Here is a 10829-nt window from a genome sequence, read left to right as displayed (position 1 = left end):
TATTCAGTGATAATTGATTTCCTCACTTCTTTAAAATGCCTGGGAATTACAAGTCTGAGGAATGGCATGCCAGCAGTGGCTGGATAACAATCTGGTGGGCCCACACGGACATTAAAGGAGGAAAAACATTATGATGGTTCACTAATAATTAAAATGCGTAAGATTACAAAAACAGCATGATATTAATCCAGAATATAGTGCAGAAGCTAGTGAAAAGAGGGATATAGTCATAGGAAGACATTATCTGTTTTCCCCCACATGGATAAGCCTTCATGTAATGATCCAAAGCCATGACATGTATCTAAGTAAATTAGAAAGTGCGCTTTCTTTCTGTAAAATAAGTGGGATGACCTGTGAGACGTATTGTTTACAAGGTAAATACAGGAAGGATGCATCATAGGAGTAGAGAGATAGAAACGAAAAAGTAGTACAAAGCTGTGAACTACAATTAAGTAGAAGATATGTATTTTTTTAAATGGTGAGTAAATAGGTCTAATAATATCAGAAGAGCTTTAAATAACAGTTTTTATACGGTTATTTCCTTCACTTCACCGGCATTGAAAGTACCGGAACTTGCCATCTTTCTAGCTAAAGAAATAAAAGCTTGTGTGAGTGTGAGGCAATAATAAACATTACAAAATTGAAATAAACATTACAAAACATATCATGTGCGGCTTTATTTAGCTTAGTATTAATGCATTTCAAAGTATTTATCCGTGTTGTTTGTTCCAGTATTACAAGTTGTTATTCAGTAAAAAGGCGCCAGTTGCGAGCACTTTCGGTCCACGTATTTTGAAAGTCCAAACCGGAAGTTGTATCTGTAATAGCAGGCAGCTTGACAGTGGTGTCACAGCTGGGAGTCTGGCTCTCTACAAGTTGAACAACAGCCATACGTCGCGATCGAGCAAGTTGCTGCACGGATTTCCCGGAGCTGCACTTAAGTTAAGGTGAGGTTGCACTCAACAGAGTGATTTAATGGAGTAATATATGTATTTGACTGCTACAACATATCGTTAGCCTTGCTAAAAAGACACATACCGTACGCAGTTCGCCACTTTATAACTTGACGGTCGTTGTGTGGGTTACAACTTATTCATTGTATGTGGCTGCCTAACGGTGGACCGCGTCGAAAAAAGCTGAAAAGGGGTTTAAATATCGACCAAAGCGTCGGCGTGTGTCGCAGGTTATTGTTCCTAATCCATACGACGTCAGAAACAGTAATTTGTCAGAGCTGAAAATGGATGCGTGTGATTGTGTTTGGTTCGAGCCTGCGGCTGAAAGGTGTAGAGTAGCCAGGGTCCAGCAGCATGGTGCTTTCTGGAAGTTTTTTCCACTCTGCGTGGTTGCCTGCTGCTCTTCCACCAGGCTCCGGGCACACTGATGTGATGCCAAGTGCCATGGTGGCATTCACTTTACACACGCTTAGCGACCGTTATAACCTCCTCTCTCCGTCCACACGAAAGCCCTGGTCTGATTCGCTGTAAACATTTGGCGCTGTGTTGGCGAGAACCCCGCTGTTTTGACACATGGATATATGGGGGTGGAGGCGTTTGAGGACACCCTGTTTTGGAAAGTGGCTCCCTAACTATTCCAACTGGCAATGGCATAAAGCACTTTAAATGATAGAGTGGTTTTTTGTTGGGTTTAGAGGCTTCAAATAGTAGGTTTGAGAGTCAGAGATGCGGATGCAGATGCACACACTTCATGGCAAAATAAAAAAATAAGATTGTGCTGCATTAAAGAAGGCTTCATTGGAAAACGTTGGCCGAGATCCCAATTTCGAAACACTTTTCCCCAGAACTTGTTTTGTTAAACAGTGCGTCAGCATTTGTTGTGATGAATGAATCAGAGATGGTTATTTCACCATTTCCATGTATTCTTCCTGTACAAATCTTCAACTTCCTTGTGAAACGGATTACTCACTGATATCTATTCTCTTTAATGTTGTGATTGTCAGCACAAAGAAGTATCAGAACATTAACCAATGTTAATGGCGAAATTAGAGTGACTCACATTTTAAAATCGTGTATTAAATACTGTCGTCTAATTGTTTTTTACCATCTCGTTTATTTGTAAAGCAATTGACACAATTGTGATCAAAAAGATGATGCTACATACTTTTGTCACTTTATTTTCACCCTGTTGACATTTGTTTCAATAAGAATCACATTGCCTTAGTGTCATCTCACTTTTAAAAGCCTCTGTCTGATGTAAATGACTTTATTTAGAGGAAAACAATGTCAGGAATGTAAACTACATGTTGTACTAAGTAAACTCCTTCAAGCTGCAGTCCTGAGCTAAAAGTTTCCCTGCTTGTTTGAATCTGTTTTCTGACTTGTACAAGACCCTTCAAGATTCAAAGACCACATTAAGAAGGAAGCAGATCAAAAGGTTAAACCGCTCTAACCCATGACAGAGAGACCTTTATTGTCACCATGACCGTGACTCTGCCGCTACACAAAGACCTCTTTCCCCTCTCCATGGTCCACTCAAGTGTGTTATTCATATACCCCTGAAAATAGACTCTTCTCTTTAGCCTTATTTGCCCCGCCAGCTCTTCTCTTGACACTATTTCATTTACAAACCCAAACTCTTTTTGTTTAAAATGATACAAAGTCCGATTGTGTCCTCTGCTAGTATACACAAAACTAGTTTCCATGTGAGATCCCTGAGGTTTCATGCAAAAGAATATGAGCATTAATGAATGATCAGTGACTAGCAGTCATTCTGATCAGAAAGGCTGATCTCAGAGCAGCAGCCACATTCTTAGCGCGCACTACTTTCTAAGTGTCGCCCCAGGAGGAGTTTGTAGAGCTCATCTGCTCCACGGTGATAGAAATGCTGCTTCACCCGGGATGATGTGGCTAGACCAGCTGGCTGTTCTCCGACTGCTTTCTGACAGTCTCACATTCCCCAAAGCCAAGCGCACGATAATCACCCATCGCCGAGGACACCGAGCTACTTAGGCAGACTGAAGGCTTTGCAGTTTTAATCACTCGTAGGCCGTTTATCTCTCGCTTCTACTTCTCTGCGCTGTGAACACCTTGATGAATCACACTTCTGCATATGTTCTGGAAGGCAGGTAGAGGATTATGTGGTGGGTGTGATTTTCTTTTTAGCTAATGGGGAGGGCTTGAAGAGCTTCTGCTGGAAGGGTATTTTACTTTTTCCCCCCTTTCTCTTAAGCTCTGTCCTCTTCAAAGCATTGTGTGCTGCTGTTGCTTTCGGATCGTGTGTAGCCATGAACAATCACAGGTATGCGATCTGTTCAATGGTTGTCTCTCACATCAGAGACGTGCAGGAGACACTCACTTCAGTGGGAAAAGTGCTGTTGTATGGCTCTCGTGACAATCCTATTTCTTTACATTGCTTTTCATGTCGTAGTTTGGCCAGATTAGTGCTTCAATGGTCTAAACTGTGTCTTTCTATACTTCTTGTTGTCACAGGAGATGTATCCTAGTTGTCACTGTTCCGCAGTTTTATGTATTATATTGCCTTTTTTGATTTTCTGTCAGTTTAGATGAAACCTTGTCTGCACTTACGTCGGACCAATTGCCTTGGGGGTTTTATGTAAACTGAGCTGTTGGCTTTATATTGACAGAATCCATGCTGTCGGGTTTCTCTGTCTCTGTGTGAACTCCAATTATTTTCATTTCTAGATTCTGAATTCTGTATTTTGTTGTTATCCATAGGCAAACATTTCAAACCACTTGGGCTTTGCACATTGCCTGCTGAAGTGAATGTGTCCCTCAAGTGCTAATCATTGTAAAAACACTGAGCTCATTTGTTGAAACAGCAGGAGGGAGAAACATGTAACGGTAAAAGAAAGTTGATGACACTAAAAAAGTGTTAGTTTCTTTTTTTGTCCCCTATATGTTTCCCCCTGGAGTACAACAAACACCAATCAAAGGCAAAGCAACACCTGCGCACAGACTGGGAAAATCTTGCAAGTGCTGGAATGCACATTATTAGAGCGCCATAACTCACTAACAGCGGGGGAAAGGGCTGAATATTAAGAAACCTGTCTGGTTCCTGGATCTCTCATTGATGGGAGGCAGAGGGGCGCATAAGTTGTTCCCAGCTCTCTGCAGGCTGCAAGGTCAAAGTCCAAACTGTTTCCCTGTAATAGTGCTCTGCAGCCAGCTGGATCACAGAGATGAGCGCCTATTGGCTTCTCTAATGGGCTGGAGCTCAAATAAAAGATGACAGCATCCCTACCACCAAGGAATGTCACCTCTGTGACATTGTTATCATTCAGAGTTTTCATTGTTTGTGACATTATGGTAACTTTTCCACTGTTGTTATTTGAGAATTTTATCAGCCAGTTTCCATTTTAATGCCGTGACAAAGAATTGTATTCAAGAGGGTTGACAGAAACTCCAGTTAAGTCATTTGTTCCATTACATGCACACCTAGGGCTATATATTGGCAAGCATTTAGGATATGCATCATAATACAGGGATAACAATGTCTATCGCCATACTGTAAACATTTTCTTACTATTTATTTAGTCCTGAAATATGTTATCAATGTAAGATGCATTCACCTAGTTTTTGAGAACGAAACGGTATCAAAAAATATAATACCGCAATGTTTAAGTGTCTTAATATTTTATACACCTTCATGAAAGTCCTCTGATCAGGATGTACATGGCTGAACTTCTGTCAGGAATACCCCAGGGATTACTCCTCGGACCGTGGTTGATTTTAATTGGTGTGAAAGGATGATGGCATATTCAATTCAGCCATTTTGGTTATCTTTGTTCTTTTAATATAGGGTTATCTGATTGAAAATATGAATCTCATCTTCAGTTTTGCATGAAATCGCCCCATGCCAGCGTGTGTGGGTGCGCTGGCACCGGTTCAGTTCTCTAGTGGCTTGCTTGGCCAACTGCTTTTCTCTCTAGTCCTAATTTGTTGCTTTGTATTTTTGTCATTTAAACTTGAATGTACTGCAACACAATGGGTGAAATGTGCCAAGTGCACAACAGTTTTCTAGAAGCAGAATCATTAAGTAAATGAGGGAAACATATAAGGGGCAGTCATTTGGTAATGCTGGAAAATGAAGTGGTCTCTACTAGGGCTGTCCCGAATACCATTTTTCGGGCTCCGGATATTTGGTAGTAATCAGCAGCGAATATTCGAACCGCTTCAACACGTGTATTTCGGTTTATTCACGGCATTCATTTTGTTATTCTACAGCAGGGGTCGGCAACCCCTGGCACGCGTGCCAACATTGGCACGCGGCACCGTAGCCAGTGGCACACTAGGAATAAGTGGAGTAAGTGTGCAAAATATTTAAATTGTATTTTCGGATCCTGAACGAGACCGCCGCCAGAGCGCGTCTCCCCGTTACCTGCAGAAGGAAGCCATGCACGCAGCGCAGCCCCGCTCTCTTTAACTCCAGGTGACTTTCTGCCGCTTTCCTCCGTGGTGCAGGGCTGATCGTTTCACCACGGAGGAAAGCACTTCACAAATTGCAGTACCCATAAGGAGCTGTACAAATGCCGCAGTTTTTGCGTGGCTGTGTCTTTAGTTGAAAGCCCAGTGGCGATCTGCTCATCTCTCATTGAAATAACATGCTACACAGGGGCGGACTGGCCATCTGTGTGTTGAACTTTCCTGTCGGCTCCCAGACCGTAGTCGAGGAGGGCAGAAGCAACAAGCTTCAGGTTCAATAACCCACTTTAGCTTAAATGACGGGAGAGAGGCGAGCTCTTCTGGGGAGGCCGTTGCATTTATTTAGCTGTTCTTCTGTTTCACAAAATACATCACAGACCTCTGTTTTTCTGCTGCCTCGTTTCACTTCCAGAAACATACACACACACGATCCCTCACTGTCACTCTGCCATCCACACACACATGCACACGCCACACCCCTCTCTCTCTCTCTTAAAGGGACAGCGATCTCATCTCACTCTGCATGACCCTAATATCATAACATGTGTGTTCTGGAGAATCACAGAACGGACGATCGTCCTTATTATTATGCCGTTTAAACCAATTATTTAAATTTAAATTAGCGCTGTTGACAGGAAGTTGTTGTTGCTATGGAAACAACGTGACGGAGATTAACGGAAAAAAAGTAATATCTACATATAAAGACGGACAAAGTAAACGATAACGTTTATGGTTAAGTGTTAGCATCCCCCGTAGAGGCACAAGCTCTTACGTATTGGAGTTTTCAATAAATTCAATTTGGCAGCCGCAGTGCAAAGCGGCTGCCATAAAAGCCGGAAAAAAAAAAAAAAACGAATATCCGAATAACGAAATTGAAACCCGAATAGTACTCCAACGAACGGATATTCGGGTACAGCCCTAGTCTCTACTTAAATGTATCCTTCTTCTCTCTGTGCAACACAAGAATAGATGATGGGTGCCTTTTTTGTTGTAAACTCCATTATAACCATACTGAGGCATACACTTAGCACTGTCATGTAAAATTGGGTATCCAAGGCATTGGATCAGCACTCTGAAGGGGTTTTCAAAATGTTCTGTCTGGCTTTATTCATGTGAAATCGGCCATTAGAGTGTTTTTCCTATCAGTTATTTTTTCGCTCCAAATGGCCTCTGACTGATCTCAGGATTCACCAAGAACCACGTCTCTTCTTTGCTCCTTTTTCCTCTTGTGTTCATACATTTGAGTCATAAATCCCAGGGATGGTTGCACATGTAGCAGCTACCATCATAACAAACTTAAATCTCAGACCAAACTGTTGGCGTTTGCCTTGCATTGTGGTTAACGTAGGCGCTGTGCAATGAGAGTCCAGCAATGTTATAGGAATGCAATGTTCAATCTGTGCATATACTCTTTTTAAGTAAACCCATAATGTGAGTGTAACTCTACAGGTCAAACAAGTTCAGAGTAAGAACACATCTTATATCAGTGCCTTGCGTCTGGTTTTTGTAAATGTTTAATATAGCATGGATCCTCTTTTATTAACTAAACTTTTGGAAAATTGTAGCCACAAGGGCAGTGCTCACTTCTTTTAGAGAAGGAGAACAACAGACTCAACAGTCTGACTCTATTTGCGTTGTTTCACTCTGCTTTCCTAATTCAATTGACCGACCTTACTTAGTTCTGCCCACGTGGTTCAAGTGTGGAAGGAACTGCGTGGCATTGGAGGCAAAACAGCCTCAGGTCCAGCTCTCACGCAAGAAAGGGGAACACACGGCAAACGAGCCTATTGCTCTTCCGTAATTCACCAGTAATGAGAAAGGCTACTTGAGAGTTTGACATGGCTGCTGAGCCACAGTCCAAGTCCAGATGAGACGGGCCCTGGGGCGGGGATAACACGGGCTTGTCCCGAGACATTTTCCCATGGTGATAAGGACTTGGCCAGATGTTTGTAATACATATTCACACTCTGTCTTTGACTGAAGCCAGAGAAGCCCCACAGAGTGTGTGAAGAAGCTGATCTAAAGAAGGCTAGAGAGTGTGCCATATTATGAATGACCCTGCAACCTCGCTGATAATAGTCTTACTAAAGCTACCAGGAATCACCAAGCGAGGGAGACAGTAAAAGGTTTCCAACTTGTATAAGCCCTCTTTGAAGTTTGTCTCTGTGAATGGGAAAACGGCATATTATAAGACACCACAGTGTTCTCTTTCATGTAGCAAGCTGAAAGGGATGCTATTTAGTGTTTGAGCGAGACCTTTGATATGTGAGATACTCTGAGCCTTGTGAAAGGATCAAGCTTATGATTTGAGTCAATATGTGTTGTGTGTGCTTTGATGCCTCGTCCTGCCACTTCAGTGTTTTGTCAGAAATGTTTTACACAGCAGGCTTGGAGAACAGCCATGATGGGCTCACATATGTGTGAAAAGGCTGCTGCTCATGCGCAACACACAAACAGATGCACAAAGCCACATCTAATGGACTGTTCCATCCAAAATGATGGTAAACAATGTTTCGTTTGTGTTGTTTGGAAATGAGCGTCCTGTCCGAGGTTTAGAGGACAGGATGTTAAACGAAGGAAAGATTTGTCTTGATTACATGTTTCTTTTGGTAGCAAGCTTTCCGTCTTGTAGAGCTGATGACTGACATTTCTTATTTACCCAGCACGCCCCGGGTAGCCTTCTGCCTTTTAGTCTTCATTTATGGGTTGTGAATGCAAATATAGTAACGTTGTAAAACGTAATTGTGTTTTTATGCTGCTGTTGTCATGTTTTTTTTTTAAAGCATACAGGCTGCATTAGTGTGTGTGTGTGTGTGTGTGTGTGTGTGTGTGTGGTGTGTGTGTGTGTGTGTGTGTGTGTGTGTGTGTGTGTGTGTGTGTGTGTGTGTGTGTGTGTGTGTGTGTGTGTGTGTGTGTGTGTGTGTGTGTGTGTGTGTGTGTGTGTGTGTGTGTGTGTGTGTGTGTGTGTGTGTGTGTGTGTGTGTGTGTGTGTGTGTGTGTGTGTGTGTGTGTGTGTGTGTGTGTGTGTGTGTGTGTGTGTGTGTGTGTGTGTGTGTGTGTGTGTGTGTGTGTGTGTGTGTGTGTGTGTGTGTGTGTGTGTGTGTGTGTGTGTGTGTGTGTGTGTGTGTGTTCTATCTCTTCTATCTCTACCATCTGGTTTGTGTAGCATTTGAATGAGGCGTTAATCATTGTGCCTTGGGGCCACTACTGCTCTGACAACAGCTGGAAAAAGGAGATGGACCTGTTGATGTCCATCTGTCCTTAAGTCTGTCAGTCCTCTTTGCTCTGCAGTATTAACTGTATCCATGCAGCTGGAGGGTTCATGACCTTGGTGTGTTGAGTTTCTTGAGAAACAGCTGGAAGTGCCTCCCTGGCACCATTTCCTCCATCCTTAATGTCTTTCAGCCCTCTACTTCCTGTGACTCCATACTGCTACTCTTTTCCATGCTTTCTTTGACATTTGCTGCATTTTTTAAATGTTTGCACAAACGATCAGGTAGGGCTGCCCAATATATTTATGAGTCTTGCGTTAAACAGGGCGTGAAAGACCCTTAAATGCAATATGGCCGTGAGGGATATCTTCAGCATCAGCAGGGAAAAAATGGTCCCTTAAAATGCAACGATGGTTCTTTTTTTATTGGAGTCTTTTGTTTGAACAAGCATTTAAAGCTGTTTCAGACCCTGATCTTGTTCTTTTCTTTTTGCTTCACCACTGTTTTTATGGCCTTGCAGCCATTTCAGAATTTCACTCATTCCTCTTATCAACGTCTGAGTAGTCTGAATCTGTCTGCGCTTACGCTTACTTAATGCTATGTCAGATGTCACATCTAACTACATTAGATTTAAAAGGGTTTAAATTAAATCTCGGCGTAATTATGTGATGCTTATATGTATTATTTAACTGTGGTTTGAAATGAGATAAAATATGTACAGAGCATATGTCCTCTCTGTTATGAAAATAGGTGCTTCCAAGGTTATTCTTTTTATAAATGTCTACATTAATTAAACTAACTACATATATGCGCAGCCATATCAAAATAGAAACTGCATTCTTTGGGGAAAACCCTGCATATCTCGCCGACACGTGTCTAATTTTCATTCAGATTTTAAAAAGTGCCACATGTTTCCGTCCTGAAATCCGGTACGCAGGAAAAACCCTAGAAACCGAAGTTATCTTTGTTGCTACGAGTTCTTCTTCTCTTCTCAGGCGCAGGAACAAACGTGTTAAGCAGTTCTGTGCAGGCCTGGGATGCACCACGTTTGCCTCTCGGTGCAGCTTAAAGGATCGATTCAACATTGCATAATTACATTTTCATTATAAATAATAGCGGGTTAGTTGAGACAGTCCTGTGGCGGTGTGTAAAAAAACCACTGATAGGATTCTTGAGCCTTTAGGGACTATAGAAGACTCTTGGACAATCTATCTTATGTCCTAGTATAGATAACTCCTGGAGAATGTTAACTGTCATGTGCTCTTATGGTCATTGGAGTAGTGCTAATCCTGAGGGCGCTACATGTTAAAAGCTATGTATGTGTAGAAGCTCTGTGTTTAAGCATCAACGTCACGTATTTACTTAAAGGTTAATTTGCTGGGAGAGCACACAATGAGTGATTGATCTGTCTCATCCTTCTTGCTATGTGTAATGTGGGTGACATTCAGGCTTTATTGGGATCCTGCTGCTATGCCAAGAGAAGTGGCCCCTGAATTCTATTTCTGACACACTGTTTTGGTTTCCTTGGTTTATCAAAGCGGAGAGCAGTGTGTTGTAGCTTATTATGGGCACGTAGGGTTTGGCCAGTGCTGAAGAAAGTCTGGTTTGTGGAAAGGCTAACGTGGAATTAAAGCCTTCTGCGCCTGCCCAGATTGCTAAAGCATCTCTAGCAAAAGCTATAGTCAAGTACACTATGTTAACAAACATCTGAGAACAACAATTTGAAGATTTGAAAGGTTCTGGGGCAGGATCATTGTATGTATCAACAGAGCCTTTGGTAGAAAGAGCTGTCGGCTGGTTGGGGAAGTACATTTGTCTGAAAAACTCCACACGTCATGTGAATACCTTTTATTTTATTTTGCAGTCTTCCATTACTAGTTAATTAATAGACAACTAGGAGTGTGTGCGCTTAAAGATATGCGTATTTGTACTTCGGGTGTGGAATTGCACACCGTTGATATAATATATCTTTGCAAGGAAGGGCATTATTAGTTTTCTGTGCGCTTGTTTATGTTCCGGATTTATCCGGACATAAGATTTTTAAAGGGGTAGGACATATTCGGTGAGTGAGGACAGCAAAGTCCACGCTGAGCCAGTCGGGCCAGGCTTTTCTCCAAAAAGGGATTTTCAGAATTCTCTTAATTCCAGGCAAACCGCTCCTGTTGCAGAGAGGAGGCTGCCAGCAGCCGCTCTCCACTCTGTCTTCATATTGATCTGC

General features: G+C 42.2%; 1 protein-coding gene across 2 annotated transcripts in view; it reads left to right on the top strand.

The window, feature by feature from the left end:
• The first annotated feature begins 856 nt into the window (after positions 1–856).
• Positions 857–10829, top strand: part of LOC117491560 (solute carrier family 45 member 3) — a 35212-nt gene continuing 25239 nt past the window's right edge. The window contains exon 1 of one of the 2 annotated variants that reach the window (XM_034141611.1): positions 857–947. The gene's annotated coding sequence lies outside the window, so the exon portion shown is untranslated. The remainder of the gene's footprint in view (positions 948–10829) is intronic. The other variant, XM_034141612.1, reaches the window with a different exon arrangement.

This window comes from Trematomus bernacchii, unplaced genomic scaffold (assembly GCF_902827165.1).
Source record: "Trematomus bernacchii unplaced genomic scaffold, fTreBer1.1, whole genome shotgun sequence".
Taxonomy (NCBI): Eukaryota; Metazoa; Chordata; class Actinopteri; order Perciformes; family Nototheniidae; genus Trematomus; species Trematomus bernacchii.
This window is presented reverse-complemented; position numbering and strand designations above follow the sequence as displayed.